The sequence below is a fragment of the Lepisosteus oculatus genome, unplaced genomic scaffold (assembly GCF_040954835.1).
Source record: "Lepisosteus oculatus isolate fLepOcu1 unplaced genomic scaffold, fLepOcu1.hap2 HAP2_SCAFFOLD_40, whole genome shotgun sequence".
Classification (NCBI taxonomy): domain Eukaryota; kingdom Metazoa; phylum Chordata; class Actinopteri; order Semionotiformes; family Lepisosteidae; genus Lepisosteus; species Lepisosteus oculatus.
In genome coordinates, this window is record NW_027167934.1 from 2,140,083 (window position 1) to 2,166,861 (window position 26,779).

General features: G+C 45.0%; 11 non-coding genes across 11 annotated transcripts; 4 read left to right on the top strand and 7 right to left on the bottom strand.

Moving 5' to 3' along the window:
- Positions 1–1,904: 1,904 nt before the first annotated feature.
- LOC138228231 (U4 spliceosomal RNA) lies at positions 1,905–2,046 on the bottom strand. Its single transcript, XR_011185317.1, has one exon. It is a non-coding gene; the product is annotated as a U4 spliceosomal RNA (small nuclear RNA).
- A 1,293-nt stretch (positions 2,047–3,339) lies between these two features.
- On the top strand, positions 3,340–3,458 carry LOC138228446 (5S ribosomal RNA). The gene has a single exon (XR_011185523.1). It is a non-coding gene; the product is annotated as a 5S ribosomal RNA (ribosomal RNA).
- A 635-nt stretch (positions 3,459–4,093) lies between these two features.
- Positions 4,094–4,257, bottom strand: LOC138228109 (U1 spliceosomal RNA). The gene has a single exon (XR_011185205.1). It is a non-coding gene; the product is annotated as a U1 spliceosomal RNA (small nuclear RNA).
- A 1,768-nt stretch (positions 4,258–6,025) lies between these two features.
- Positions 6,026–6,144, top strand: LOC138228078 (5S ribosomal RNA). The gene has a single exon (XR_011185181.1). It is a non-coding gene; the product is annotated as a 5S ribosomal RNA (ribosomal RNA).
- A 772-nt stretch (positions 6,145–6,916) lies between these two features.
- On the top strand, positions 6,917–6,990 carry trnat-agu (transfer RNA threonine (anticodon AGU)). Its single transcript has one exon. It is a non-coding gene; the product is annotated as a tRNA-Thr (tRNA).
- Positions 6,991–8,871: 1,881 nt separating this feature from the next.
- Positions 8,872–8,953, bottom strand: trnas-cga (transfer RNA serine (anticodon CGA)). The gene has a single exon. It is a non-coding gene; the product is annotated as a tRNA-Ser (tRNA).
- Positions 8,954–10,342: 1,389 nt separating this feature from the next.
- trnas-gcu (transfer RNA serine (anticodon GCU)) lies at positions 10,343–10,424 on the bottom strand. Its single transcript has one exon. It is a non-coding gene; the product is annotated as a tRNA-Ser (tRNA).
- Positions 10,425–11,020: 596 nt separating this feature from the next.
- On the bottom strand, positions 11,021–11,134 carry LOC138228390 (U5 spliceosomal RNA). The gene has a single exon (XR_011185470.1). It is a non-coding gene; the product is annotated as a U5 spliceosomal RNA (small nuclear RNA).
- A 393-nt stretch (positions 11,135–11,527) lies between these two features.
- Positions 11,528–11,641, bottom strand: LOC138228416 (U5 spliceosomal RNA). Its single transcript, XR_011185496.1, has one exon. It is a non-coding gene; the product is annotated as a U5 spliceosomal RNA (small nuclear RNA).
- Positions 11,642–14,938: 3,297 nt separating this feature from the next.
- On the bottom strand, positions 14,939–15,080 carry LOC138228243 (U4 spliceosomal RNA). Its single transcript, XR_011185329.1, has one exon. It is a non-coding gene; the product is annotated as a U4 spliceosomal RNA (small nuclear RNA).
- Positions 15,081–26,085: 11,005 nt separating this feature from the next.
- trnas-cga (transfer RNA serine (anticodon CGA)) lies at positions 26,086–26,167 on the top strand. The gene has a single exon. It is a non-coding gene; the product is annotated as a tRNA-Ser (tRNA).
- The last annotated feature ends 612 nt before the right edge of the window (positions 26,168–26,779 follow it).

Here is a 26,779-nt window from a genome sequence, read left to right on the forward strand (position 1 = left end):
CCCTCTTGAAGTGAGCAGGAAGCTGATCAAAAGTATTCAGGCACATCTTGCACACCAGGGGAATCCTCGCGGGTTTCCTTTGAAAATAAATAATACCATCTGTGTATAGAAACAAGCTAAGACTGATTTCTTAAATTATCCTTAAAATTCTCTCTCATAGTTTGAGCATAATGATTTTATTGCATTTATATAAGAATTGCTCATTGCTCCTAAATAAATAATGGCCTCAGTCACAGACTTTCCAATAGAAGCCATTGTGGAGTTCAGCAACTGCAGGTCCTAGAAGTGGGGAAGGAATTTTAAAAGAGAAATTGAATTACAATACAGAAGGAATGGCTGAGGGTTCACTGAAATATATAAATATACAAATTCCAAAGACTGAGTCCATATAGAAACAACTACTTTTCATTTTCAGTATAAGAAAAAAAAAACATTATCTTCCAAAGCATCATAAAATTGTCCCTTCTTCCAGACTCTACTTCTCTCTTGTAGTAGTATAGCAGACCTTTCCAGGTGAGCAGATCACAGAGTCTGAAATGAGCTTCCTCCATCAAGCAAAGTACCTGAACATGACTCTGTCTTCATAAAAGCGCCCCTGTAATAAAGAAATTAAATCCGAAATCAAGAGGGCAGTTGCCTACTGAAATACAAGAAGTCATCAATTTTAACCTAGCAACACATTAAAGGCTGCATCTATACAAATACGATTCTAGAAATGCTCACCAGATTACGTTTTAAGAAGGAACTGCGCCTCAGGTTCCGCCGAGATCTTAACTCGGATGGCAGGATTCAGAGTCCGGAGTGCGGACTGATGGCGCACGGAGGGTCCATATACTGTGGATCCCTCAGTGATCTTCCGCGTATTCAAACCGCCAGCGTGTGACTCCCCTGTCCCCGTGACCTCATTGCTCTGCTCTCTCCTCTGTGCAGCTGAGCCCGACTCACGGTAAAATGGAAAAAAATATGCCCTCGACGTGAGATTTATTCTGGAGCGAGCCAGTGTTGCGCATAGCTGCCTTCAAAGCAGTTAACCCAGGTTCGATTCCCGGCCAACGCAGTTGCGAATGTTTTCAAATGCTGTCATGAGCCTTGGATTGTGACTAGCAAAGCGAAGCCTTTTGAAAGAGCTAAAGCACTGCAAAACGGAATTGAAGGAGAATCTTACAGGGGATTCTGAGCAGCGTCTGCATACATGCAGTCAGATAAAGGTGCTGAAAGCTTGAGCTACTCTCAATGTCATGCTGCCCTTCCCCGGAGTAAATCTGTTACATTGAAAGAATGCTTCTGGCAGGTTCAAAAAGGGACCCTTGTTAATTGGAGAAATCAATGATTTCGAATGAATTCTGTATGCGTTAAAAGACAGCTATACACAGAAAACATGCAGGACACTGCTCATGATGTTTCCCGAGCCGAAACACAGTGCGTTTTTCCAAGCCATTTGACAAAGCCCACCCACTGAAAACTGCAGCAGATCGTGTAAAGACGTTCAACTTTGTAACTACTGCACGCACAGGAAGCAGAATAAATTCCTCTTTTCAAACTGTCAAAGGTTTGCTTTGCGAACGCTGCAGGACATCGCACAATCTCTTTTGAATGGGGACAAACGATTTCTTATGGGGCGCAGTAAGTACAGACGTTTAAAATGCTCCACTCATGCCGACGATGCAGCATGAAGAAGTGCAACCTAACGTTTGACAGACAAAAGCCAGGCGCCGCTATGAGCAATATGAAATCATACTGACAGCACACGGCGTTTCGCGCTGACACAAAAGTAATCTCGACAGACGCTGTTCTCTGCATAAAGCTGAAAGAGCTAAAGAGCGTTCCTGTTGACACGTAACAAGCTCGTTTCTTTCTACCATGATATCACCGTGACCAAATCTGTCTTTAAACACCTTGCTCAGTCTCTGACAAGACTGTCAAAAATTGCTTTCGCCGATTCTATTGCAAACCGGCGGAAGCGGGGTATTGGGAAAAGTTTTCAACTAGCAATAATCGCGCCTCGGCTAAACCTCACAGGCTACGATACTGCCACTGAGCAAAGCTGACGGTTGCCAGGCAACCGCGGGGATCCTATGGAAATCGTTATCGATCGTCTCATGGCATGTCGTTGCTATAACGCTTCATATTTGTCGTCTTCTTCTTCTTCTAGCTTGAGGTTTTGAAGAATTTCATGACAGACAAGGGCTCCGTTGGGAACAAAGGGCGTTGTGAGAAAACCGTTGCTTATTTTCAGCAGCAGAAATACAACCCTTTAAATACAAGATGACAGAACAATGACGAAGGGCATGCCGGGAGGAACTCATGCACTACAGAGGAAAGGGGGCGGGCACGTACAGTTCACATTCAAGCCACAAGTACTCTTCTTGGATGTTGCACAAACAAATCCTAACGTCTTGAAAGCATTGCAGCATGTTTGTGTCCCATTTCCCGTGGCTGCGGGACGACTGACACGAACGGACAAACACAATCTGTGGCGTTCAGCGTGACATAGTCTTGCAGGCATCGTGCTGTCTCACTGCAATATTATACCGCTGGAGGAAACAGTCCATCTGGCCATGAAACTCATTTGAACGTCTAGCTACAGCAACTAACAATATCATGATTTATTCAGGATGTGTGGAATCAGCACGTCCCGGAGACAGCTTCCGAAATCGTGAGCATTCTCTGGTGGTAGGGGCGTTCAAGATGGCGCTCAGGTGGGAGGTAAAGTTTAGTGGTTGGGGAGTTTTTTTGAGTTTTTCATGACCTGAATGTTAATTTTTGCTTTTTTTGACTACAGAAAAATAAGGACTTAACACTAGTTGTTTAAACTTCAGTTTTAATTGAAAGAAAAAAAAACGATTTTTTTTTTAGGTTTAAAAAGTCCGATATGAGTAACACTGGGAAAAGAAAAGAGAGTGCTGGGTCTTCGAAGGAGAACTCTAAGATACCTCAATCGTATATGTATAGCACTACAAAAAAATCGATGGCAACTAAAGGGAAAAGTGAAGCAGCTGCAGGGGCAGCAACAGGGCGGAGGCGCCGCGCGCCCGGCCGACGTGTTGGACCGGTGCGCTTTACGTGCTGAAATAAACACGCGACAGCCCCGAAATGTTTCCAGAGTGCTGTGCACTGAAGACTTGGCTGGTGCTCCTCTGTGCAGATTGTTGGTGCTCCTCCAGTGCGGGACGAGCCAACACAAGGGAGCGCATTCGCCAACATCCAGGCACGCAATGCGATTTGGAAAGCAGCTCCTTTCCAAAGAGTTGCACACGAACGATCCTTCAGTCCCGCTCGGGGGGCACGGAACCCCCGCCACACACAGCTTCAAGTAGCGAGTCAGGCGCTGGGGCTTTCGCTTACGGCCACACCACCCTGAACACGCCCAATCTCGTCTGATCTCGGAAGCTAAGCAGCGTCGGGCCTGGTTAGTACTTGGATGGGAGACTGCCTCGGAATACCAGGTGCTGTAAGCTTTTGCTCTCCCGGCCAGCAGGGGTCGCCGTTGGTGCCGTAGGCTTTGGGAGGAAAACCTGCAGGATGGAAAGGTGATCTATAGCCTCATCTCTAGAGATGTTTTGTTGCTGTGGCATGTGTGTGACCCATATTCAAAAAAAAAACCCGTCTGTAAAACGAATATCGAAGCTGCCTCTAAATCTGCAAATGAAGATGAGTCGATAAACCACTCGTTTTTCGTATAACTAGACATATATTCATTTGTTACCGATTTCATTCATTGAGCACGGATACAATAGAGGTACAGCCATTCACTGTTTGACATGTCTGCACTGGTACAGAACCGAGCAATCAGAAAACGGGTGAAACTGTCTTTAGACTCAGCATACAGTACCGAGGCCCCCCATGACCAAATAAAGGCTAACCTCGATAATCAGCCTAAAGAACGCAAACTACAGCAAAACGACTGACTTTGAAAAGGGAATGAACGTCCGGAAGGAGTAGTGGAACTAGCTTGAGATGCTTCTCCGGACCCCTAACTAAAAGCCAGCGAGAACCAGCAGCGGCGTCCACTCCTGTCGAACCGGGATCCTTCCGCAGCCACGCAGCTCGTGGTGTCTTAACCCTCCCGTATCTGATTTTGGACCAAGCACATCAGGGGAGAGCGCGAACGCAGTCCCCCACTACCAGAAATTATGCAGTTGAGATTCCCACATTTGGGGAATTCGCAGGGGTCAGCACAGCCGGAGTGCAATGGCCGAGCCTCGCCCTGGGTGAACCTCCTTCTTGATCAAGGTATCTCCCCTGCCAGGTAAGTATGAGTTAAACAGGCCCCTGCAAGCGGCCCGCACCCACAGCACAAATCGCGCAGCCTAGGCCACCTCCTCGCCCCGCACGCCACCGCCTCCTGCTGGGCCCACTCTTTCACACACTCACACGCCACACTAACACTCAAAAGTGTGGGCAAAACGAGAAAACGAGCGCGCCGTTTCCTACACATCTGCAGTCGCCGTTGCGCATTCGCAGCATGTCCCGGGATGCAATTCGGCCTCATTTGCATAACTCCAGACCGGCAGATCGCCACGCAAGCTCGCGACGTGCGCCTGCCACACACCGAACAAACCTTTTCAGCAATTTCCAAAAAACGGGCCTGCTCGCCTGCCCACAAGGCTCCGTCTCTTACCTGCTCTCCAGAGCCTGCTGCCTTCTGTGCTTTTCTCTCGGCACCGCTGCAGTGCACACAACTCCTGCAGCGGGAGGGGGGGAGAAAGTTCCCACGCTCCGCCGCAGGGAAGGCTCGCTCCGTGCGCACACGTCCTTTCGATGCCAGTCCAACAAGTGCTCCGCATTAGCTGCGTCGGGGCTCCGGCGTGTCGCACCTCACCTCACCTCGCACTGCCCCCTCCTTGAATGTCTGCCGCTGGGCATGCCCCACTCTCCTCCGCCTTATCTTATCGCGTGTGAGCACCGACAATGGCCACAATGCCGGGGAATGGCACCTGTAAAGTGTTAATTAGGGCACAGGAACAGCCCGTCTCGTCTCGGGGGGGCCGGCTTCAGAGACAATACAGCAAACACAGCGGGGCGGGGGAAGAAGAAGACGACACCACACATGCGGGTACATTCAGCTCCGGCGGGAACGAGACATTTGTCGGTCTTTTCAAGTGCCGAGAGCCGAGCAATCCTTCACTTGTATCGTTTCTCCCCGGTGACTAGATCTGGCCCTGCGACTCTCGACTGGGCTCACCCCCGGGGCAGCCCAGCAGGTGTGAGCCTGGCCGGCACCCGGATGGGAGATTCCACCCCGGAAAAGCTCCGGTTGCTGCTGCTCCTGCAAGAGGTGTGACTGGGACCAGTAGGGAGCGCTCACCCTGCGGGCTGTGTGGCTCTCTTACGCCCCAGCCTCCTGATGGAGGTCAAACCGAGGTCCCGACCCTCCTTGGCCATTAGGAAACCCCAGGGCGTCTCTCAAAAAGAGACGCCGGGGGTGTCCCTCTGGTGTTAGTGCTCCCCTTTACCCATCAGTTGGGGTCTCCTCCTAATCCCCGTCTCACCTGTAACAATCAATGACGAGGCCCCCCTGTCCGTGAGATTTAGTACTCGCGCAAGAGACCGGGGGCAGAGCGCGAACGCGGTCCCCCGCCCCCCACAAAGTGCGCGCTCCGGGTTCCCTCTCGGGGCCCTGCAACACAGCGGAAGGGCAGCGAGAAGGAGCCTCTTGCTCTGACGCCGCAAGGCCACAAGAGGGCGGAGGCGCCGCGCGCCCGGCCGACGTGTTGGACCGGTGCGCTTTACGTGCTGAAATAAACACGCGAAAGCCCCGAAATGTTTCCAGAGTGCTGTGCACTGGAGGTTTTTGTCTGGTGAAGACTTGCCTGGTGCTCCTCCGTGCAGATTGTTTGTCCTCCTCCAGTGCGGGACGAGCCAACACAAGGGAGCGCATTCGCCAACATCCAGGCACGCAATGCGATTTGGAAAGCAGCTCCTTTCCAAAGAGTTGCACACGAACGATCCTTCAGTCCCGCTCGGGGGGCACGGAACCCCCGCCACACACAGCTTCAAGTAGCGAGTCAGGGGCTGGGCTTTCGCTTACGGCCACACCACCCTGAACACGCCCGATCTCGTCTGATCTTGGAAGCTAAGTAGCGTCGGGCCTGGTTAGTACTTGGATGGGAGTCTGCCTGGGAATACCAGGTGCTGTAAGCTTTTGCTCTCCCGGCCAGCAGGGGTCGCCGTTGGTGCCGTAGGCTTTGGGAGGAAAACCTGCAGGATGGAAAGGTGATCTATAGCCTCATCTCTAGAGATGTTTTGTTGCTGTGGCATGTGTGTGACCCATATTAAAAAAAAAAAACCCGTCTGTAAAACGAATATCGAGGCTGCCTCTAAATCTGCAAATGAAGATGAGTCGATAAACCACTCGTTTTTCGTATAACTAGACATATATTCATTTGTTACCGATTTCATTCATTGAGCACGGATACAATAGAGGTACAGCCATTCACTGTTTGACATGTCTGCACTGGTACAGAACCGAGCAATCAGAAAATGGGTGAAACTGTCTTTAGACTCAGCATACAGTAACCACTCGGCCACCTCTTCTAGGAAACTGGGCTGTCCTGACATGGGTTGGCGCACTCCAGTTGATCTTTTTCTTTTTTTTCCCTCATACTCGAGGGTCATTTTCCTGTTCCACATGCGATTTCAACATTTTCCTTGGGAGATGTCAAGCCAGCAAGCCACTGCTGTGGTTCAGTGGCCAGTGTGGAGTTCAGTGGCCCTGTTGTACACAGAAAGCACATTGAGCTCCTTGGACATGAAAAGTTCCAGATAAAAGCCATTTGTCATCCTTTCTCTTGGTGTCGATGTTGCTATTGTATGTAAAGATGGCAACTTGCTCAGCGAGCAGGCGGAGCACACACCGAATGCAGATGTGTCTGAGTGGTGTGTCCAAGTGGCTGCAAAAGGACAGCACTCCCGGGGCGCCGTGGCTTAGTTGGTTAAAGCGCCTGTCTAGTAAACAGAAAATCCTGGGTCCGAATCCCAGCGGTGCCTTTTTTTGTTCTGTGTTCTCGAACAGAACTGGTCATTATGGACAACCGCATACGTCTAGACTTAATTAATTGCAAGTATTCATTTCCTGTCTTGAACGACTTGTTTTTCTTAAAATGGATGCAACTTGCAAAACATGAAATACAAACCTCGCTAATCAGCGCTCGCGGCTGGCAAAAAAAAAAAGAAGTCAGCAATGTTTTTTTCTTTAACCTTAAGCCTGCTAATGGAGAAGAACCTAGTCGCCACATCACATACATCCGTTTCAACGATAAGAAGGTAACAACTATCCTCACTCCAGAGTAAATCTCACGTTGAGGGCATATTTTTTTCCACTTTACCATGAGTCGGGCTCAGCTGCACAGAGGCGAGAGCAGAGCAATGAGGTCAGGGGGATAGGGGAGTCACACGCTGGCGGTTTGAACACGCGGAAGATCACTGAGGGATCCACAGTATGTGGACCCTCCGTGCGCCATCAGTCCACACTCCAGACTCTGAATCCTGCCATCCGAGTTAAGATCTCGGCGGAACCTGAGGCGCTGTTCTTTCTTAAAACGTAATCTGGTGAGCATTTCTAGAATCGTACTTGTATAGATGCAGCCTTTAATGTGTTGCTAGGTTAAAATTTATGACTTCTTGTATTTCAGTAGGCAACTGCCCTCTTGATTTCGGATTGAATTTCTTTATTACAGGGGCGCTTTTATGATGACAGAGTCATGTTCAGGTACTTTGCTTGATGGAGGAAGCTCATTTCGGACTCTGTGATCTGCTCACCTGGAAAGGTCTGCTGTACTACTACAAGAGAGAAGTAGAGTCTGGAGGAAGGGACAATTTTATGATGCTTTGGAAGGTAATGTTTTTTTTTTTCTTTGAAATCGAAATGAATCAGAATATCAGTGCAAAAGACAAACTCTTGGTTTGGTTTAAAGAGATATGGTTTTAAAACAGACAAAATGTAGAAAACAGGTGTTTCTCACTTTTGGAAAAGAATGGACCGGGGGTAATATTTTACTAGTTGCAGTGCTAAGCTCACTGGGTTACAGTCCTGCAGTGTCACACCAGGGCCAGTGGTGCAATGGATAATGTGTCTGACTATGGATTAGGAGTTTGGAGGTTTGACTCCTGCCTGGCGCTGGTTGTTTTTAAACACATCAGCCTACTCCCTAAGTAGCCTGTGCTACTTACTGCATTGTAATCGTACCCAGTAAGAGATTTCCTTCATGTAAATGAACTGCACCTGACAGCTTTAGAAAAACACCTGGGCTCAGTACGGTGCTGAGAGCTCAAGTTGTACCAATAAACTTGACAGTAAAAGGTTGTAATTAGTCAAGAAATAAAGTCGAACAACAGCTGCGGGTTTGATTCTGAACGTATCAGATTGCAGCACCTTTTACTTCAATTGACAAATGATAGAGATTCGAAGAGAGATCCTTCAGACCAGCAAGCGAACCCACGGCTATTTCGGTTTTCTATCTAGGCAACGTTGGTGTCTGCAATAGCATACATGAAAGCGTGATGCAATTTCTGTGGCTACATTTGTTGCACGTCATGCACAGTAAGAGTGTTTCTAACACCAAATAAAAAGTCAACAATTAGCGATCATGCCTTCTCCTCAGTTAACCCACTGAAACCCTTGCTGTTAACAGTTCTTTAATGCGTGCTTTACGAGCACCTACATATTGTGTCGGTTCTTTCAGTTTTATTCATTAGGTTTTCAAAGGCATAAGTAGAACACCAGAGGTGCGAACGCAAGATGTGTGGTTATCTGAAGAACTCATTTCCATGGCAGCAGGGCCAAGCGATTTAGCGTTTTTATAGTACCAGGAAAGGAGAAACAGCACTTCGCCTTTGCCGCGCAGGCACAAGGAGACATGCGGCAGACGCCGTAGTCGGCAGGATTCGAACCTGCGCGGGGAGTCCCCAATGGATTTCGAGTCCATCGCCTTAACCACTCGGCCACGACTACAGCGAGTTCGCCCTCGCCGCATTCCTCCTTTAATCTAACACGGAGTGCGACGTGGCTGCGGAAACCTTTTCAAAGTCGCTCTCCGTTAAAAAAAATAAATACCTTTGACAAAATACGTGCCGGCAGATAGACACGCCTCAGAGGGTTTAAGGCTGGCTTCACGTTCAAATGATAAAGTCTCCCCGTCCGGATGTCAAAATGCAGCTTTGGCAGACAGAACAAACAGCAACAAACCACAAATGTGGATAAGGATTTTACAAGCTGCACCACACTGCACTTTCAAAAGCATTTACATTCCTGTTAGACGCAGGAATTGCCTTTGATTTGCGTGCTTACAAACGCCATGGAAAACGAAACAAAACAAAAGCCCTCAGCTCCTGCACTTGATTATAATGCCGTTACGTGTCGAAGCAGGAATTTACGTCATCCTACCACTGCAACACAGGGAATAGAGGGAAATGAGCACACGCTACGAATTGTCTCAATCATTCCTGTTAGACGCAGGAATTGCCTTTGATTTGCGCGCTTACGAACGCCATGGAAAACGAAACAAAACTAAAGCCCTCAGCTCCTGCACTTGATTATAATGCCATTACGTGTCGAAGCAGTAATTTACGTCATCCTACCACTGCAACACGGGGAATAGAGGGAAATGAGCACACGCTATGAATCGTCTCAATCACTCCCTAGAGTCCTAAGGCGCATTGAAGGGTGCACCCCCATCATTAATCGTTGCGCCTCTGTGAAAGGAAAGCTCTTGAGCAGTCTTTGAAACAGCTCGGATGAAACACTTGATTGCTTCCATGTGCATCTGGAGCCCATTTCTTATTTTCACTTCACGCCCATTAAAGCATTTCTAAAACAGGAGATTCGCGCTTGGGAATGCGCCCTGCCTTACAAATAAAACAGGTCTACGGGTCTGAAACCCGCTCCACGGAAAACAGTTCTGTTGCGCTTTTGATCAAAGGGAGATTCGCTGTTCTTACTTTTTGATGACATAACACCCAAAGGGGCTTCTTTGGAGCTGGATTTCAACCAGCATCCTTGGCGGTATCCTTTACAGTCCTCTGTTCGGTCGACAAGGGACAGAAGGGGGCAGCTTTCCTCACACATACAGTGCAATGTACTGTAGTGTTCCCGTTCATTGAATTTGCAGTTCTGCATCAGACCTCTAACCCGTTTCCTTAGCTTGGATTTAAGCCACGAAGCAGGCTTCTACTGTATAAACGTCTAGAGGAATGACAAACTGTGATTCTGAGAGACTGTCAAAAATCGCTTTCTCCGTTTGCGTTGCAAATAAGTGAAAACGCGGTCTCAACCCAGAGCCAACGTTAACCTACTATACCATGTTCAGCCACCGCTAGAAAATGTACGGCTCTAGTACCAGAGCAACGAGGATGGGATTCGAACCCACGCGTGCAGAGCACAATGGATTAGCAGTCCATCGCCTTAACCACTCGGCCACCTCGTCGAGGAAACTGGGCTGTCCGGACATGGGTTGGCACGCTCCGGACATGGGTTGGCACGCTCCAGATGATCTTTTTCTTTTTTTTCCCTCGTACTCGAGGGTCATTTTCCTGTTCCACATGCGATTTCAACATTTTTCTTGGGAGATGTCAAGCCAGCAAGCCACTGCTGTGGTTCAGTGGCCAGTGTGGAGTTCAGTGGCCCTGTTTATTATGCCTAATAAACAGGAGATCCTGGGTGATCCTAGATGATTGCAAGCCGTACAGCCTCCGCCATGCTTCCCAGGTGGGATGAGGTTTTGGAGTTGGTATGCAGTGTTTTGTTATCTCCAAACATAACGCTGTGCACATTTACCAACAAGTTCAGCTTTTGTCACGTCTGTCCACAGAACATTGTTCCAGGAGTTGCTCTGGAACATCCACGTGGTCTTTAGCAAACTTGAAAGGGGCAGTGGGGGCAGACACTTCCCGCCCCCCAAAGAAAAGAGCGCCAATCAGACAGGCGGAGACCGAGGACTCGCAGAGCAGACAACCACAATCGCCATAACAAGAGCGATTGTGAGCGGTTTTGTTTTCTCTCTTTGACCAGCCCAGCTGCGCCCCACCCGAAAGCAGGGAAGCAGAAAAATTGCATGGAACTCATTCATGCTCCTCTCCACGGAAATCTTTAGTAAAAGGCAAAAGATTTGTATGAAATGAATAGAAACCAGAGTGCGTGGCTGCACAGCTTCAGGAGCCCAGGCCACCTTCAAGGCCTCTGCCCTGCCGGTCGTGGTTGGCAATGCACCTGGCCTTACAAACGAGCCAGTGGGGTCCGTTCAGCTCCGGGCTCATCGCCTGCGGCTCTCGGCTTGCGGGCGTGCCCAATCCGTGCGATAACTCGGAAAACACCCGGCCACACTGTGCCGGAAACGACGCACTCTGGGAAGCCGCTTTGCAAAGCGAGGTCCCAAGATCCCCTGCGGCCGGACACTTCCCGCCCCCCAAAGAAGAGAGCGGCAATCAGACGGGCAGAGACCGAGGACTCGCAGAGCAGACAACCACAATCGCCATAACAAGAGTGATTGTGAGCGGTTTTGTTTTCTCTCTTTGACCAGCCCAGCTGCAACCACCCGAAGGCAGGGAAGCACAAAAATTGCACGGAACTCATTCATGCTCCTCTCTACGGAAATCTTTAGCAAAAGGCGAAAGATTTGTACGAAATGAAGAGAAACCAGAGTGCGTGGCTGCACAGCTGCAGGAGCCCAGGCTGCTTTCAAGGCCTCTGCCCTGCCGATCGTGGTTGGCAATGCACCTGGCCTTACAAACGAGCCAGTGGGGCCCGTTCAGCTCCGGGCTCATCGCTTGCGGCTCTTGGCTTGCGGGCGTGCCCAATCCGTGCAATAACTCGGAAAACACCCTGCCATACTATGCCGGAAACGATGCACTCTGCTACAATATGATTGCTACATATCTGCATTTGTTGGTTTTTAAGGAGTAAGAGTGCAGGGAGTTTAAACCTGCGATCCAGTGTGTTGAAGTATTTCACAACACTACCCCTAGCACATCTGGAAATAAATCCTCATAATGATTATTGCCCTGGGCATGTACCATAAAATCAGTGAGCATATATATATATATAACTGTGTTGAAGCTAGAGACACAGAATAACTGCAAACACATCCTAAATACAGTGTTCCTGCACCTTTGACCTCATCCAGAATGTATCCTTTTTTGAAAGGGATTGCTGTCAGAATGCACAACTGAATCCCAAACAGAATCTCTAGTCAAATATGATCATTTGTGAAACAGGCAAATGAGTCTCTCAGGTGCCCATTGCTCATTTTCCGACACATTTATGCAATACTTTCACCATGCATTGAGCAATAGGGATTAAAGACACCACAGGTAAAGTTTTCGCGTTGAGCAATAGGGATTAAAGATACCAGAGGTAAGGTTTAAAAGTGATTCTGAGGTGTAACACATCAGCTAGACATCTGAAATGCGGGGTTTGAGAGCCCTTCAGGGAACACCTTACCTTAAAGGTACCAGAAGTCCACTAGTATAAGCATTAAGTCACTGTCACCCCTGTTACAATGTGATTGCTACATATCTTCATTTCTTTGGTTTTTAAGGAGTAAGAGTGCAGGGGGTCTAAATCTGCGATCCAGTGTGTTGAAGTATTTCACAACACTACCTGTAGCCCGTCTGGAAATCAATCCTCATTCTGATTGTTGCCCTGGGCATGTACCAATAAATCACTGAGCATATATATATATAGCACTGTGTTGAAGCTAGAGACCTGTATGTATAATATGATGCTAAAATGTTATTTTCACATATATTAATGTAATAAATGATTGCTTATGCTTTATAAACAAATCTAATTAAAATAAAAGCTTACGTTTTGTATTTATCTTGTACCATAGAACATGATTTTCTTTGTATTTCAAGCCCACAAAGTGTCCAAATGACGCACTACATAATATAAGGAAGATTATCACATGCATATCGGTATTATCTTTCTTATGAAAATGCATTCCTTTCATTACCTTTTACTTTTTAAAATGAACTCAAATTGTGTATAATGTAATAATTTAAGTAGAATAGATTCTAATAATATAAAGATCCAGTGTATTGCACTGGCCTGGTCAGCCTGGCCTGGTGGATGGTGCACATAGCACTTTCAGTGCTGGAGGTGTTAATGGCGGAGGTGTTGGAGAGTGATAGCTGTGTGGGATGGGTGGGTGAGTAGCTGTCGTGGGTTGTAGCTTTTCCTTTGCAGCTTGTCCTATACCTTCCTCCTGTAGGCGTCCTTGCTCTCTCTCAACTTCTGTTTTAGCTCCCATCATGTAATGATGAACATGATTTACATGATAAAAGGAAGATTATCACATGCATATCGGTATTATCTTCCTCATGAATATGCATTCCTTTCATTACCTTTTAATTTTTAAAATGAACTCAAGTTGTGTATAATGTAATAATTTAAGTAGAATAGATTCTAATAATATAATGATCCAGTGTGTTGCACTACTTCACTGCTTCACTGCTCTATGCCGTCTGGAAATAAATCCTCAGACTACTTACTGCCCTGGGCATGTACCAATAAATTACAGGAGCACATCTATATATCACTGCGTTGAAGCAGGAGACACAATCACTGCAAACATCCTAAATACAGTGTTCCAGCACCTTTGACCTCATCCAGAACGTATAATTTCTCTCAGGGGCCCATTCCTCATTCTCAAGACACATGTATGCAGTACGTACACTATGCATTGAGCAATAGGGATTAAAGACACCACAGGTAAGGTTAGAAGACATTCTGACTATATTCTAAAATATTGGACTCATATTCTTATGATGGCAGACATGATGCTGTGTTTAAAACCGGGGTTAATGGACATTATATGACTGTCAATTCTGTTTTGTTTTGGAGACTCTTGGCTGCCTATGTGGTACAGTGCAGCGTGAAAAAAACATTTTCCAAAACTGTGTCAGCTCAAAAGTTGTAAGAAAACCTTTCCAGCTGCTTTAACTCTCTTCTTTTTTCTCATTTAATTGTCTGTCGGCACTATGTGGTAGGGTTGCATGACAACCCATCTCACCACGGAAAGGAACCTAACAGCTTTTGTAAGAGAGGAGAAAGGGACCTGGCCTGTACGGAGATCGAACCCACAACCTTGGCGTTATTAGCACCACGCTCTAACCAACTGAGCTAACCAGCCTCACGACAGCAATCCTCTCTGTGCTGCAAAAAATCGAACTCAGGGAATTTCTTTTGCCCTCCTTTGAATAGAAAGCCGTGTAATTCAGTGTACGGGCTTTCTCGTGCAGTTTCATGGTTCTTGTAACCCAAATCCTACACTGGCGTGAAGTGACCCCCCATTTCACAGCATTTTTCAGCTGATTTAAAATGTACCTAAAGGAGAAGCATTATTGAAGACCATCAATTACCAAGAGCTTTTGTCAAAGGTTTTGGTGGTCATTTTTAATGACCACAGAGCGCTGTGACCTCGGTTTTACATCTCATCCAAGAGACAGCGCCCTTTTACAACACAGCGTCTCCGTCACTATGCTGGGGCATTGGGACCCGCACAGACCTCAGGGTGAGCGCCCCCCCGCCGGAACCATTAACACTGCTTCCAGCTGGAAACTTTGTTTTTCCCTGTAGCTCACCCTCATCCGGGTACTGACCTGGCTAACAAATGCTTAGCTTCAGTGGGTTTTCAGTTGCGAGTTGCAAGGGGATGCAAGTGATGGAGCCGCTCGCTGCAAAAGCCACTGTTTTGGCTGGGAATCGAACCAGAGCCTCCCACGTGGGAAGCGAGAATTCTACCACTGAACCATCAATGCTCAGTACCCAGGCCTTCAAAAAAGACGCTTTTTTGGTGCTCTGTTAAAAAAGCGTCGACATTACCTCTTTCAAAAGGCTTCACTTTCCTAGTCAGATTCCAAGGCTCATTGAACCCGGGCTGTTTCCTCCAGCGGTATAGTATTGCAGTTAGACAGCACGATGCCTGCAAGACTATGTCACGCTCTGACGAGACTGTCAAAAATTGCTTTCACCGATTGTATTGCAAACCGGCGGAAGCGGGGTATTGGGAAAAGTTTTCAACTAGCAATAATCGCGCCTCGGCTAAACCTCACAGGCTACGATACTGCCAATGCGCAAAGCTGACGGTTGCCAGGCAACCGCGGGGATCCTATGGAAATCGTTATCAATCGTCTCATGGCATGTTGTTGCTGTAACGCTTCATATTTGTCGTCTTCTTCTTCTAGCTTGAGGTTTTGAAGAATTTCATGACAGACAAGGGCTCCGTCGGGAACAAAGGGCGTTGTGAGAAAACCGTTGCTTATTTTCAGCAGCAGAAATACAACCCTTTAAATACAAGATGACAGAACAATGACGAAGGGCATGCCGGGAGGAACTCATGCACTACAGAGGAAAGGGGGCGGGCACGTACAGTTCACATTCAAGCCACAAGTACTCTTCTCGGATGTTGCACAAACAAATCCTAACGTCTTGAAAGCATTGCAGCATGTTTGTGTCCCACTTCCCGTGGCTGCAGGAGGACTGACACGAACGGACAAACACAATCTGTGGCGTTTAGCGTGACATAGTCTTGCAGGCATCGTGCTGTCTCACTGCAATACTATACCGCTGGAGGAAACAGCCCGGGTTCGATGAGCCTTGGAATGTGACTAGGAAAGTGAAGCCTTTTGAAAGAGGTAAAGCACTGCACAACGGAATTGAGGGAGAATCTTCCAGGGGATTCTGAGCGGTGTCTGCATACACGCAGTCCGATATGGGTGCTGAAAGCTTGAGCTACTCTTAATGTCATGCTGCCTTTCCCCGGAGTAAATCTGTTACATTGAAAGAATGCTTCTCGCAGGTTCAAAAAGGGACCCTTGAATGTGGACATAAAAAAACAAGAGTTCGCTGGCATTATATGCTAGAAGACACAGACCGGCGCCAGACCGGTAAAATGCCAGATGAACTAGGGATTGGACAGTTTCCAAGTGCTTGTACAATCGATGGAAATGTTCAAATAAATGTGCAAAAGAAATAAACAAAATAATCATTTATTTCTTTATCATATTGGCTAGCTAATGTCTTTGCTAGTTAGTGGCTGTGTTTCTGCGTTGGGTAGCAACGGGTGACTGTTCTCAGGCGGAAGATGTAAACAGCTTAATGTTCGTGTTAAATAATTCATTCTATACAGCAATCGCATATTTGGGTACCGTTTCATAAAACTTTCATGCTTAAAATGTTTAGGGAGAAATGGAAGACTGGTGTGTATTTTTTCTTTAAACTACCAAGACCAGCCATACACAGTACAGTTTATGTACATACAGTAATGTTTATGTTCCTAAATTAATATTGTTTATGACCTTCAGATGCGTTATGCTCCTCTTCTTTTTATGCTCAGCTACTAAAATTTCCCTTTAGTGGTAAAATCCATATAAATATTCAAAACTAAGCGGATTAAAATGTGCACAGTAAAGACATTAAATGATTAAATCTTTTCACTACCAACCAATGCACCACGAGTGCCCCTGTCGGTCATTTTGGCCAGCCAAGCACTTACCGCGGTGTCCTCCGGTGCCCTGCAGTGGCTTGTGGGTAGGTTACTGTACCGTGGGTTTTTATCGCGCATTTTGAATGGCTGCATCTGTATGATGTTATATGATGGTTTTTTTTTCAAATTTTAAATGATCATTTTTCATGGAGCTTTGAAGGGGATAAATTCAGCCTCTTTAGCCAGGCCAGAGCTCCAGGAGCCTGTGTAGGATTCTAGCTTTCTCCCCTTGCAGGCATCGGGCACAGAGGACCTCATGGTTTTCCTAAAAATCTTTTTTTTTTTGTATTCCTTGTTGTTCCAAACTTAATTCTAAACACTTTTAATTAGAAATTATATTACAAATAGTGCAAAAAATGACTAATTTCACAAAAAATAATGTAATATAAAACAGATGTTTTTAACTTTATTGTAGTGTTTTAGAAACTAATATGTCTTGAAAAATGGTTATTTTTCACTCCTAGGAATGAAAGCTGTTGTTATATGATGTTTATTTTCAAATTTTGAAAAATCAAAGGATTCTATCTTTCTCCCCTTGCAGGCATCGGACACAGAGAACCTCATGGTTTTCCTAAAAATCATTTTTTATGTTCCCTGGTGTTTCAAACTTAGTTTTAATCAATTTTAATTTGTTATTATGTTAAAAACAGGGTAATAAGTTTCTTATTGGACTATAAATAATGTCATATTGTCTGCTATAAAACTGATGTTTTCAACTCCATTGTAGAGATTCTAGAATCAACCAATAGAGAATTGAAATAAAAAAGGGCATAAGAAGACATTACCAACAACGACCACATGATGGAGATATTGTCCAAAGAGGCAAGAGGGCAAAGCCGCGAAAAGGTAAAATCATTTCTTGAAAGAGATTGCTGTCAGAATGCACATCCGTATCCCAAACAGAATCTCTAGTAAAATATGATCATTTGTGAAACAGGCAAATGAGTGTCTGCTACAATATGATTGCTACATATCTGCATTTGTTGGTTTTTAAGTAGTAAGAGTGGAGGGGGTTTAAACCTGCGATCCAGTGTGTTGAAGTATTTCACAACACTACCCCTAGCACATCTGGAAATAAATCCTCATAATGATTATTGCCCTGGGCATGTACCAAAAAATCAGTGAGCATGCATATATATATCACTGTGTTGAAGCTAGAGACACAGAATAACTGCAAACACATCCTAAATACAGTGTAGTTCAGGTGGGTAGCTGCGTCAGCATGCGTAGGCTGCAAAGGAACAAGTAATAGGTTTATTCCATGCTGAAAAAAAGAAGAAAGAGAACACAACGTTTCGGCCATGGAGCCTTCTTCAGGTGTGAGAGAGACAGGGCAGTAGGCAGAGGTAAAGTAGCGGGAGAACAAAGGTTGGGAGGGTGGAGGAGTGAGAGACGGGAGCAGGGGACAGAAAGAGAGGCCAATCAAGAGGTGTGAAGTCAGAATGGGTGCAGAGAGGTGTGAAATGAAACTTCCAATGAATGGAGAAAATTTAAAAGAACAGTAGTCTGTCATTAAGGGAAGGGAGAATGTGTGATCCTAGCTGCAGAATAATTTTAGTTTCGGTGGTCTTTCTGATGTATGAGTTCCGAAAACCGTTTTTGAGAACACAGACGGAGAGATTAGAGTGGTCGGGGCCGTCAGAGGTGAAATGAGAAACAATGGGCTTGGAGAGATCTTTAATCTTCACAGCCCTGACGTGTTCTCTGAAGTGGTCTCCGAGTCTCCTTCCTGTTTCTCCAATGTAGATGGCTGGACATTTACTGCAAGAGATACAGTAAATGAGGTTGCTGGAAGTACAAGATGCTGTCTGGGTGATCCGGAATTGTCCTGAGGGGCCTTGAATGAGTGTGGTGGTGGCTGTGTACTTGCAGGTGATACAACGAGCTCTGTTGCAAGGGAAAGTGCCTGGTGTGGATGGTTGTTGAGGGCGGTCAAGGGAGCTGTGAACAAGGAGGTTACGCAGATTAGGTGGTCGGTGATATGAGATGATAGGGCGATCAGAAAAGAGGGCCCCAATGGAGGGATCATCCTGTAGGATGGAAAAGTTGTGGTTAATGGTCCTGGGGATAGGAGGTGTGTTAGGGTGGAAAGCACCAAAGGAATGCGGTTGTTACGGCGGGAGTTCCTGATCGGGTTGATGGTCCAGGGGGTGTTTTTGGCTCGGGCAAGGGCCCTGTCAATCACACTGCTGGGGTATCCTCTGTTGATGAAAAATGAGTACATTTCGAGGGCTTGGTTCTCGAAGTCGATGTCATCGCTGCATAGTCGTCGTAACCTAAGGAACTGTGAAAAAGGAAGAGAGTTTTTAGTATGGTTGGGGTGAAATGAGCTGTACAGGAGGTAGCTGTGTGAATCCGTGGGTTTGTAATAAACTGAAGTGGACAGTCGGGGGTAGTTGATAGACAAGTGGATGTCTAGAAACGGAAGAGTGGTGGAAGATATGTTAACCGTATATTTGAGGGACGGGTGGAAGTTGGTGAAATGGTGCAGGAAGAACTCAAGCTGATCGCTGGAGCATGTGGCGGCACCGACGCAGTCATCAATATATCACTTGTAGAGGTCAGGGACATAGCCAGTGTAAGAAGCGAAGAAGCGTTCTTCTACCCAGCTGACAAAAATGTTGGCATAGCTGGGTCCCATTCTGGTGCCCATGGCCACTCCACTGACCTGTTGGTAAAAAAGATTATTGAAAGAGAATGCGTTCAGTGTGAGGACCAATTCTGCAAGGCGTACCAGGGTGTGGGTGGGTGGATCAAGCACTGTGCGTTTGTCCAGCGTGTGCTTGAGGGCTGTAAGGCCGTCATTATGGGGAATGATGGTGTACAGAGATGTGATGTCCATGGTAAAAATGTGGCATTCGGTACCCTGAAATTGGAAATCATTGAAAAGTTGGAGCGCGTGGTTGGTGTCTTTGATGTATGAGGGAAGATCTTCAACCAGCGGTCTCATGAGGCTGTCGAGAAAGGCTGAGATGTAAGTAGTTGGACAGTTACATGTTGATACGATGGGGCGTCCAGGGGTGTCAGGTTTGTGGATTTTGGGGAGGAGGTAAAATTGAGATACCTGTGGATGTTCCATGATGAGCCGGTTCGCCTCCTGGGGGAGCTCGTTACTGCTGATAAGAAGGGAAATGGTGGATACCACTTCCTTTTGGTAGTCAGTGGTAGGGTCCTGTTGGAGAGGGAGGTAGGCAGAAGTGTCAGTTAGTTGTCTAGAGGCTTCAAAGATATATAGATCCTTACCCACACCACAACAGCACCTCCTTTGTCCGCTGGTTTGATGACGATATCATCCCTGTTGCGGAGAGACTGGAGCGCCTGATTTTCTCCTTGGGTGAGGTTAGACCTATGTTTACTGGGTATAGAGAGTGCCTTGGGAGCTTGATTAGTGCATTGGTTGATGAAATAATCAACTGGTGGAAAACGGCCAGAGGAGGGAGTCCAACAGCTCTGTTTGGGATTAATGTTGTTAATGACATCAATAACCGGGTTATAAAGGAACAAGTAACAGTGTTCCTGCACCTTTGACCTCATCCGGAATGTATCGTTTTTTTAAAGGGATTGCTGTCAGAATGCACAACTGAATCCCAAATAGAATCTCTAGTCAAATATGATCATTTGTGAAACAGGCAAATGAGTCTCTCAGGTGCCCATTGCTCATTTTCAGACACATTTATGCAATACTTTCACCATGCGTTGAGCAATAAGGATTAAAGATACCAGAGGTAAGGTTTAAAAGTGATTCTGAGGTGCAACACATCAGCGATACAGCTAGGCATTTGAAATGCGGGGTTTGAGAGCCCTTCAGGGAACACCGTACCCTAAAGGTACCAGAAGTCCACTAGTATAAGCATTAAGTCACTGTCACCCCTGTTACAATGTGATTGCTACATATCTTCATTTCTTTGGTTTTTAAGGAGTAAGAGTGCAGGGGGTCTAAATCTGTGATCCAGTGTGTTGAAGTATTTCACAACACTACCTGTAGCCCGTCTGGAAATAAATCCTCATTCTGATTGTTGCCCTGGGCATGTACCAATAAATCACTGAGCATATATATATATAGCACTGTGTTGAAGCTAGAGACCTGTATGTAATAATATGATGCTAAAATGTTATTTTCACATATATTAATGTAATCAATTATTGCTTATGCTTTATAAACAAATCGAATTTAAATAAAAGCTTAAGTTTTGTATTTATCTTGTACCATAGAACATGATTTTCTTTGTATTTCAAGCCCACAAAGTGTCCAAATGACGCACTACATGATATAAGGAAGATTATCACATGCATATCGGTATTATCTTTCTTATGAAAATGCATTCCTTTCATTACCTTTTACTTTTTAAAATGAACTCAAATTGTGCATAATGTAATAATTTAAGTAGAATAGATTCTAATAATATAATGATCCAGTGTGTTGCACTACTTCACTGCTTCACTGCTCTATGCCGTCTGGAAATAAATCCTCAGACTGCTTACTGCCCTGGGCATGAACCAATAAATTACAGGAGCACATCTATATATCACTGCGTTGAAGCAGGAGACACACAATCACTGCAAACACATCCTAAATACAGTGTTCCATCACCTTTGACCTCATCCAGAACATATCATTTCTTGAAAGGGATTGCTGTCCGAATGCACATTCAAATCCCAAACAGAATCTCTAGTAATATACGATCGTTTGTGAAACATGCAAATGACTGTCTCAGGGGCCCATTCCTCATTGTCAGACACATGTATGCAATGCTTTCACCGTGCATTGAGCAATAGGGATTAAAGACGCCACAGGTAAGGTTAGATGTCATGTTCTATGATCATTTCTTTCAGCATTAGGGACTAAATATACTAAACGTATGATGCTTAAATGTTATTTTCACATATATTAATGTAATAAATGATTGCTTATGCTTTATAAACAAATCTAATTAAAATAAAAGCTTAAGTTTTGTATTTATCTTGTACCATAGAACATGATTTGCTTTGTATTTCAAGCCCACAAAGTGTCCAAATGTTCTATGATCATTTCTTTCAGCATTAGGGACTAAATATACCAAACGTATGATGCTAAAATCCTGAAAAAAGGATGTGCTCCATCTCGTCAGTAGATTGGATTCCAAAACTGATTTGGGTCAATATACATTACCTTTGAAATTAAAGTACAGTCTACTGTAGGGAACCATCAACTTAGAAAGCATTGGCCTTCCCTGGGGGTCAGGTAGGTGCAAAAGATAAACCTTTATCCTATCTTTATCTTAAGATAAGTGGCCAAGCAGTATTTTTCCAAGTTTCACCAAGCTCATCATGTTGCCATAGTAGACAAAGTTCTATAAAATGTTAAATAACTTTTAAAAAAAGCATCTTGGTCTTTCAGTACTGTACAAGGTGAATTAAACTGTCCCTGGTAATAAAAAGTAATTAGAAGCATCCCAGAAACTTTATCTCTAGAAACATTAGCTGTTTTATATCATGTAATTTAGTGTGATGTTGTCAGAATTCAAGGACATTATCACACACAGAAATTGGTTCAGTTAAATCTAAAAAACACACCTAAACATGGGTTTAAATGTAAAATAGAAGTCTTACCTCTTGTCAAAAGATTTAATTCAAGAAGCGATGTAATAAATGATTGCTTATGCTTTATAAACAAATCTAATTAAAATAAAAGCTTAAGTTTGGTATTTATCTTGTACCATAGAACATGATTTTCTTTGTATTTCAAGCCCACAAAGTGTCCAAATGACGCACTACATGATATAAGGAAGATTATCACATGCATATCGGTATTATCTTTCTTATAAAAATGCATTCCTTTCATTACCTTTTACTTTTTAAAATGAACTCAAATTGTGTATAATGTAATAATTTAAGTAGAATAGATTCAGGTAGGAAATATAGAGTCATGATGTTTATGCCTGACATCATTTCACATGTGTGAATTTTAAGCTAAGAAATAAAAACATTTACAATGAATATACCATTGCTTAATTTTTAATGCCTTTAAAAAATAAATACCTCCTGAGAATAATTTGCCACTCCCAGATCCTTGGTAAGGTACTGTTTGAATCCAATCAGGAGAGGAGCATCCAGGGAGTGCTTTCTATAGAGTCCAGCTTGGGCCACTCTCTTCCGGCCTGCTGATACTTTTTAACTACTCAGGGCCTGTAAGGATATAAAACACCGGCTTAAACATTTTATACCTATAAGACAAATTAGAATTTTAGTAAAAAAAGATACATCTGAAAAATAAAAAGTCTTACTGCTGATAGAGTTCTTCAGAGCTCACATCTTCCCCTTCCTTATCCGCTTCTGTTTCAGTTTCTAGAGGAGCCTCTGGCATCTTTTCCTCCTGGACAGCGGCCTCTTGCTCAGGGCCGCTGGAATGCAGGTAGATTCTTTTCAACATGCTTTTACATAATATGTTGTAACAATGATTTCAAAAAGAAACTACAGAAGCCTTACAGATTAAAAATATCTCACCTTGCCGATGTGTCTTCAGGCTTCCCGTGTACAAAAAGGCCCAAGGACTCTAGCAGTCTTACAACCACTATCCTGTTTGCCTCACCAGACACGATCTCTGTTCTGTGGTAATCCACGATGACCCCGTTCTTCAGGTGATTCATCATGTCCTCCCTCGCCTGTTGAGAGGCCATCCTGATCTCTTCTGCCGTGGCGTGCTTCATACATGCCCTCTTCAAGTGAGCAGGAAGCTGATCAAAAGTATTCAGGCACATCTTGCACACCAGGGGAATCCTCACGGGTTTCCTTTGAAAATAAATAATACCATCTGTGTATAGAAACAAGCTAAGACTGATTTCTTAAATTATCCTTAAAATTCTCTCTCATAGTTTGAGCATAATGATTTTATTGCATTTATATAAGAATTGCTCATTGCTCCAAAATAAATAATGGTTTCATAAAAAAGTGAACACTTACTTGGTCTCAGTCACAGACTTTCCAATAGAAGCCATTGTGGAGTTCAGCAACTGCAGGTCCTAGAAGTGGGGAAGGAATTTTAAAAGAGAAATTGAATTACAATACAGAAGGAATGGCTGAGGGATCACTGAAATATATATATATACAAATTCCAAAGACTGAGTCCATATATAAACACCTACCTTTCATTTTCAGTATAAGAAAAAAAAAACATTATCTTCCAAAGCATCATAAAATTGTCCCTTCTTCCAGACTCTACTTCTCTCTTGTAGTAGTATAGCAGACCTTTCCAGGTGAGCAGATCACAGAGTCCGAAATGAGCTTCCTCCATCAACCAAAGTACCTGAACATGACTCTGTCTTCATAAAAGCGCCCCTGTAATAAAGAAATTCAATCCGAAATAAAGAGGGCAGTTGCCTACTGAAATACAAGAAGTCATCAATTTTAACCTAGCAACACATTAAAGGCTGCATCTATACAAGTACGATTCTAGAAATGCTCAACAGATTACGTTTTAAGAAGGAACTGCGCCTCAGGTTCCGCCGAGATCTTAACTCGGATGGCAGGATTCAGAGTCCGGAGTGTGGACTGATGGCGCACGGAGGGTCCACATACTGTGGATCCCTCAGTGATCTTCCGCGTATTCAAACCGCCAGCGTGTGACTCCCCTGTCCCCGTGACCTCATTGCTCTGCTCTCTCCTCTGTGCAGCCGAGCCCGACTCACGGTAAAGTGAAAAAAACTATGCCCTCAACGTAAGATTTACTCTGGAGCGAGGATAGATGTTACCTTTTTATCAATGAACAGGATGTATGTGATGTGGCGACTAGGTTCAATTTTGTATCCTCTTTAAAAGATTAAGGACTGGGGTGAGCGTGATTTACCAACCTTTCAGCTAAGAACCTGACGTGCGCACCGTTTAAGCTGCATAGACTCGGTCGTTTAACTCTTCTCCATTAGCAGGGTTAAGGTTAAAGAAAAAAAACATTGCTGACTTCTTTTTTTTTTGCCTGCCGCTAGCGCTGATTAGCCAGGTTTGTATTTCATGTTTTGCAAGTTGCATCCATTTTAAGAAAAACAAGTCGCGTTAAAGACAGGAAATGAATACTTGTATTTAATTAAGTCTAGCCGTAGGCGGTTGTCCGTAAGGACCAGTTCTGTTAGAGAAGACAGAACAAAGAAGGCACTGCTGGGATTCGGACCCCAGATCTCCTGTTTACTAGACAGGAGCGCGTTACCCAACAAGTTTCGACGAGGTGGCCGAGTGGCCAAGGTGATGGACTGCTAATCCATTGTGCTCTGCACGCATGGGTTCAAATCCCGTTCTTGTCGCTTTCCATGTCTGATATGTGTGCCTGTTCGACGTTGGCCCTCCTGTTGTTTGCTCTGGTACTAGAGCCATACATTTTCTAGCGGTGGCTGAAGAAGGTATAGTAGGCTAACGTCGGTATCGAGCAGTGGCAGTACCAGTATTTACGTGCCGCTGCTGCCAAGTGGCTCTGGGTTGAGACCGCGTTTTCACTTACTTGCACGGAGAAACGGAGAAAGCGATTTTTGACAGTCTCTCGAGAGACTGCGCTAGGTGTTTAGGGATAGACTTTGTCAGTTCCCCCTGGGATGATGGCCTCTCAAATAGTTTGTGATTCCTCTAGACGTTTATACACTAGAAGCCTGCTTCGTGGCTTAAATCCAAGCTAAGGAAACGAGTTAGAGGTCTGATGCAGAACTGAGAAATTCAATGAACGGGAACACTACAGTACATTGCACTCTATGTGTGAGGAAAGCTGCCCCCTTCTGTCCCTTGTCGACCGAATAGAGGACTGTAAATGGTACCGCCAAGAAACTTTAGGATGCTGGTTGGAATCCAGCTCCAAAGAAGCCCCTTTGGGTGTTATGTGATCAAAAGCGCAACAGAACTGTTTTCCGTGGAGCAGGTTTCAGCCCGTAGACCTGTTTTATTTGTAGGGCAGGGAGCATTCCCAAACGCGAATCTCCTGTTTTAGAAATGCTTTGGGCGGCGTGAAGTGAAAATAAGAAATGGGCTCCAGATGCACATGGAAGCAATCAAGTGTTTCATCCGAGCTGTTTCAAAGACTGTTCAAGAGCTTTCCTTTCACAGAGGCGCAACGATTAATGATGGGAGTGCACCCTTCAATGCGCCTTACAACTCTAGGGAGTGATTGAGACGATTCGTAGCGTGTGCTCATTTCCCTCTATTCCCCGTGTTGCAGTGGTAGGATGACGTAAATTACTGCTTCGACACGTAACAGCATTATAATCAAGTGCAAGAGCTGAGGGCTTTAGTTTTGTTTCGTTTTCCATGGCGTTCGTAAGCGCGCAAATCAAAGGCAATCCCTTCGGCTAACACGAATGTAAATGCTTTTGAAAGTGCAGTGTGGTGCAGCTTGTAAAATCCTTGTCCACATTTGTGGTTTGTTGATGTTTTTTCTGTCTGCCAAAGTTGCATTTTGACATCCGGACGGGGAGACTTTATCATTTGAACGTGAAGCCAGCCTTAAACCCTCTTAGGCGTGTCTGTCTGCCGGCACGAATCTTGTGAAAGGTATTTTTTTTTTAACGGAGAGCGACTTTAAAAAGGTTTCCGCAGCCACCTCGCACTCCGTGTTAGATTATAGGAGGAATGCGGCAGCGGCGAGCTCGCTGTAGTCGTAGCCGAGTGGTTAAGGTGATGGACTCGAAATTCATTGGGGAGTCCCCGTGCAGATTCGAATCCTGCAGACTACGGCGTCTGCCGCACGTCGCTTTGTGCCTGCGCGGAAAAGGCGTAGTGCTGCTTCTCCTTTACTCGTGCTATAAAAACGCTAAATCAATTGTCCCCGCTGCCATGGAAATCAATTCTTCAAGTAACCACACACTTTGTGTTCGCACCTCTGGTGCTCTACTTATGCCTTTGAAAACGTAATGAATAAAGCTGAAAGAACCGACACAATATGTAGGTGCTCGTAAAGCACGCAGTAAAGAACTGTTAACAGCAAGGGTTTCAGTGGGTTAACTGAGGAGAAGGCGTGATCGCTAATTGTTGACTTTGTATTTGGTGTTAGAAACACTCTTACTGTGCATGACGTGCAACTAATGTAGCCACAGAAATTGCATCACGCTTTCATGTATGCTATTGCAGACACCAACGTTGCCTAGATAGAAAACCGAAATAGCCGTGGGTTTGCTTGCTGGTCTGAAGGATCTCTCTTCGAATATCTATCATTTGTCAATGGAAGTAAAAGGCGCTGCAATCTCATACGTTCAGAATCAATCTCGCAGCTGTTGTTCGACTTTATTTCTTGATTAATTACAACTGAGTGTTGCATGAGCAGTTACGTAAACTTTTCTGGTATATTT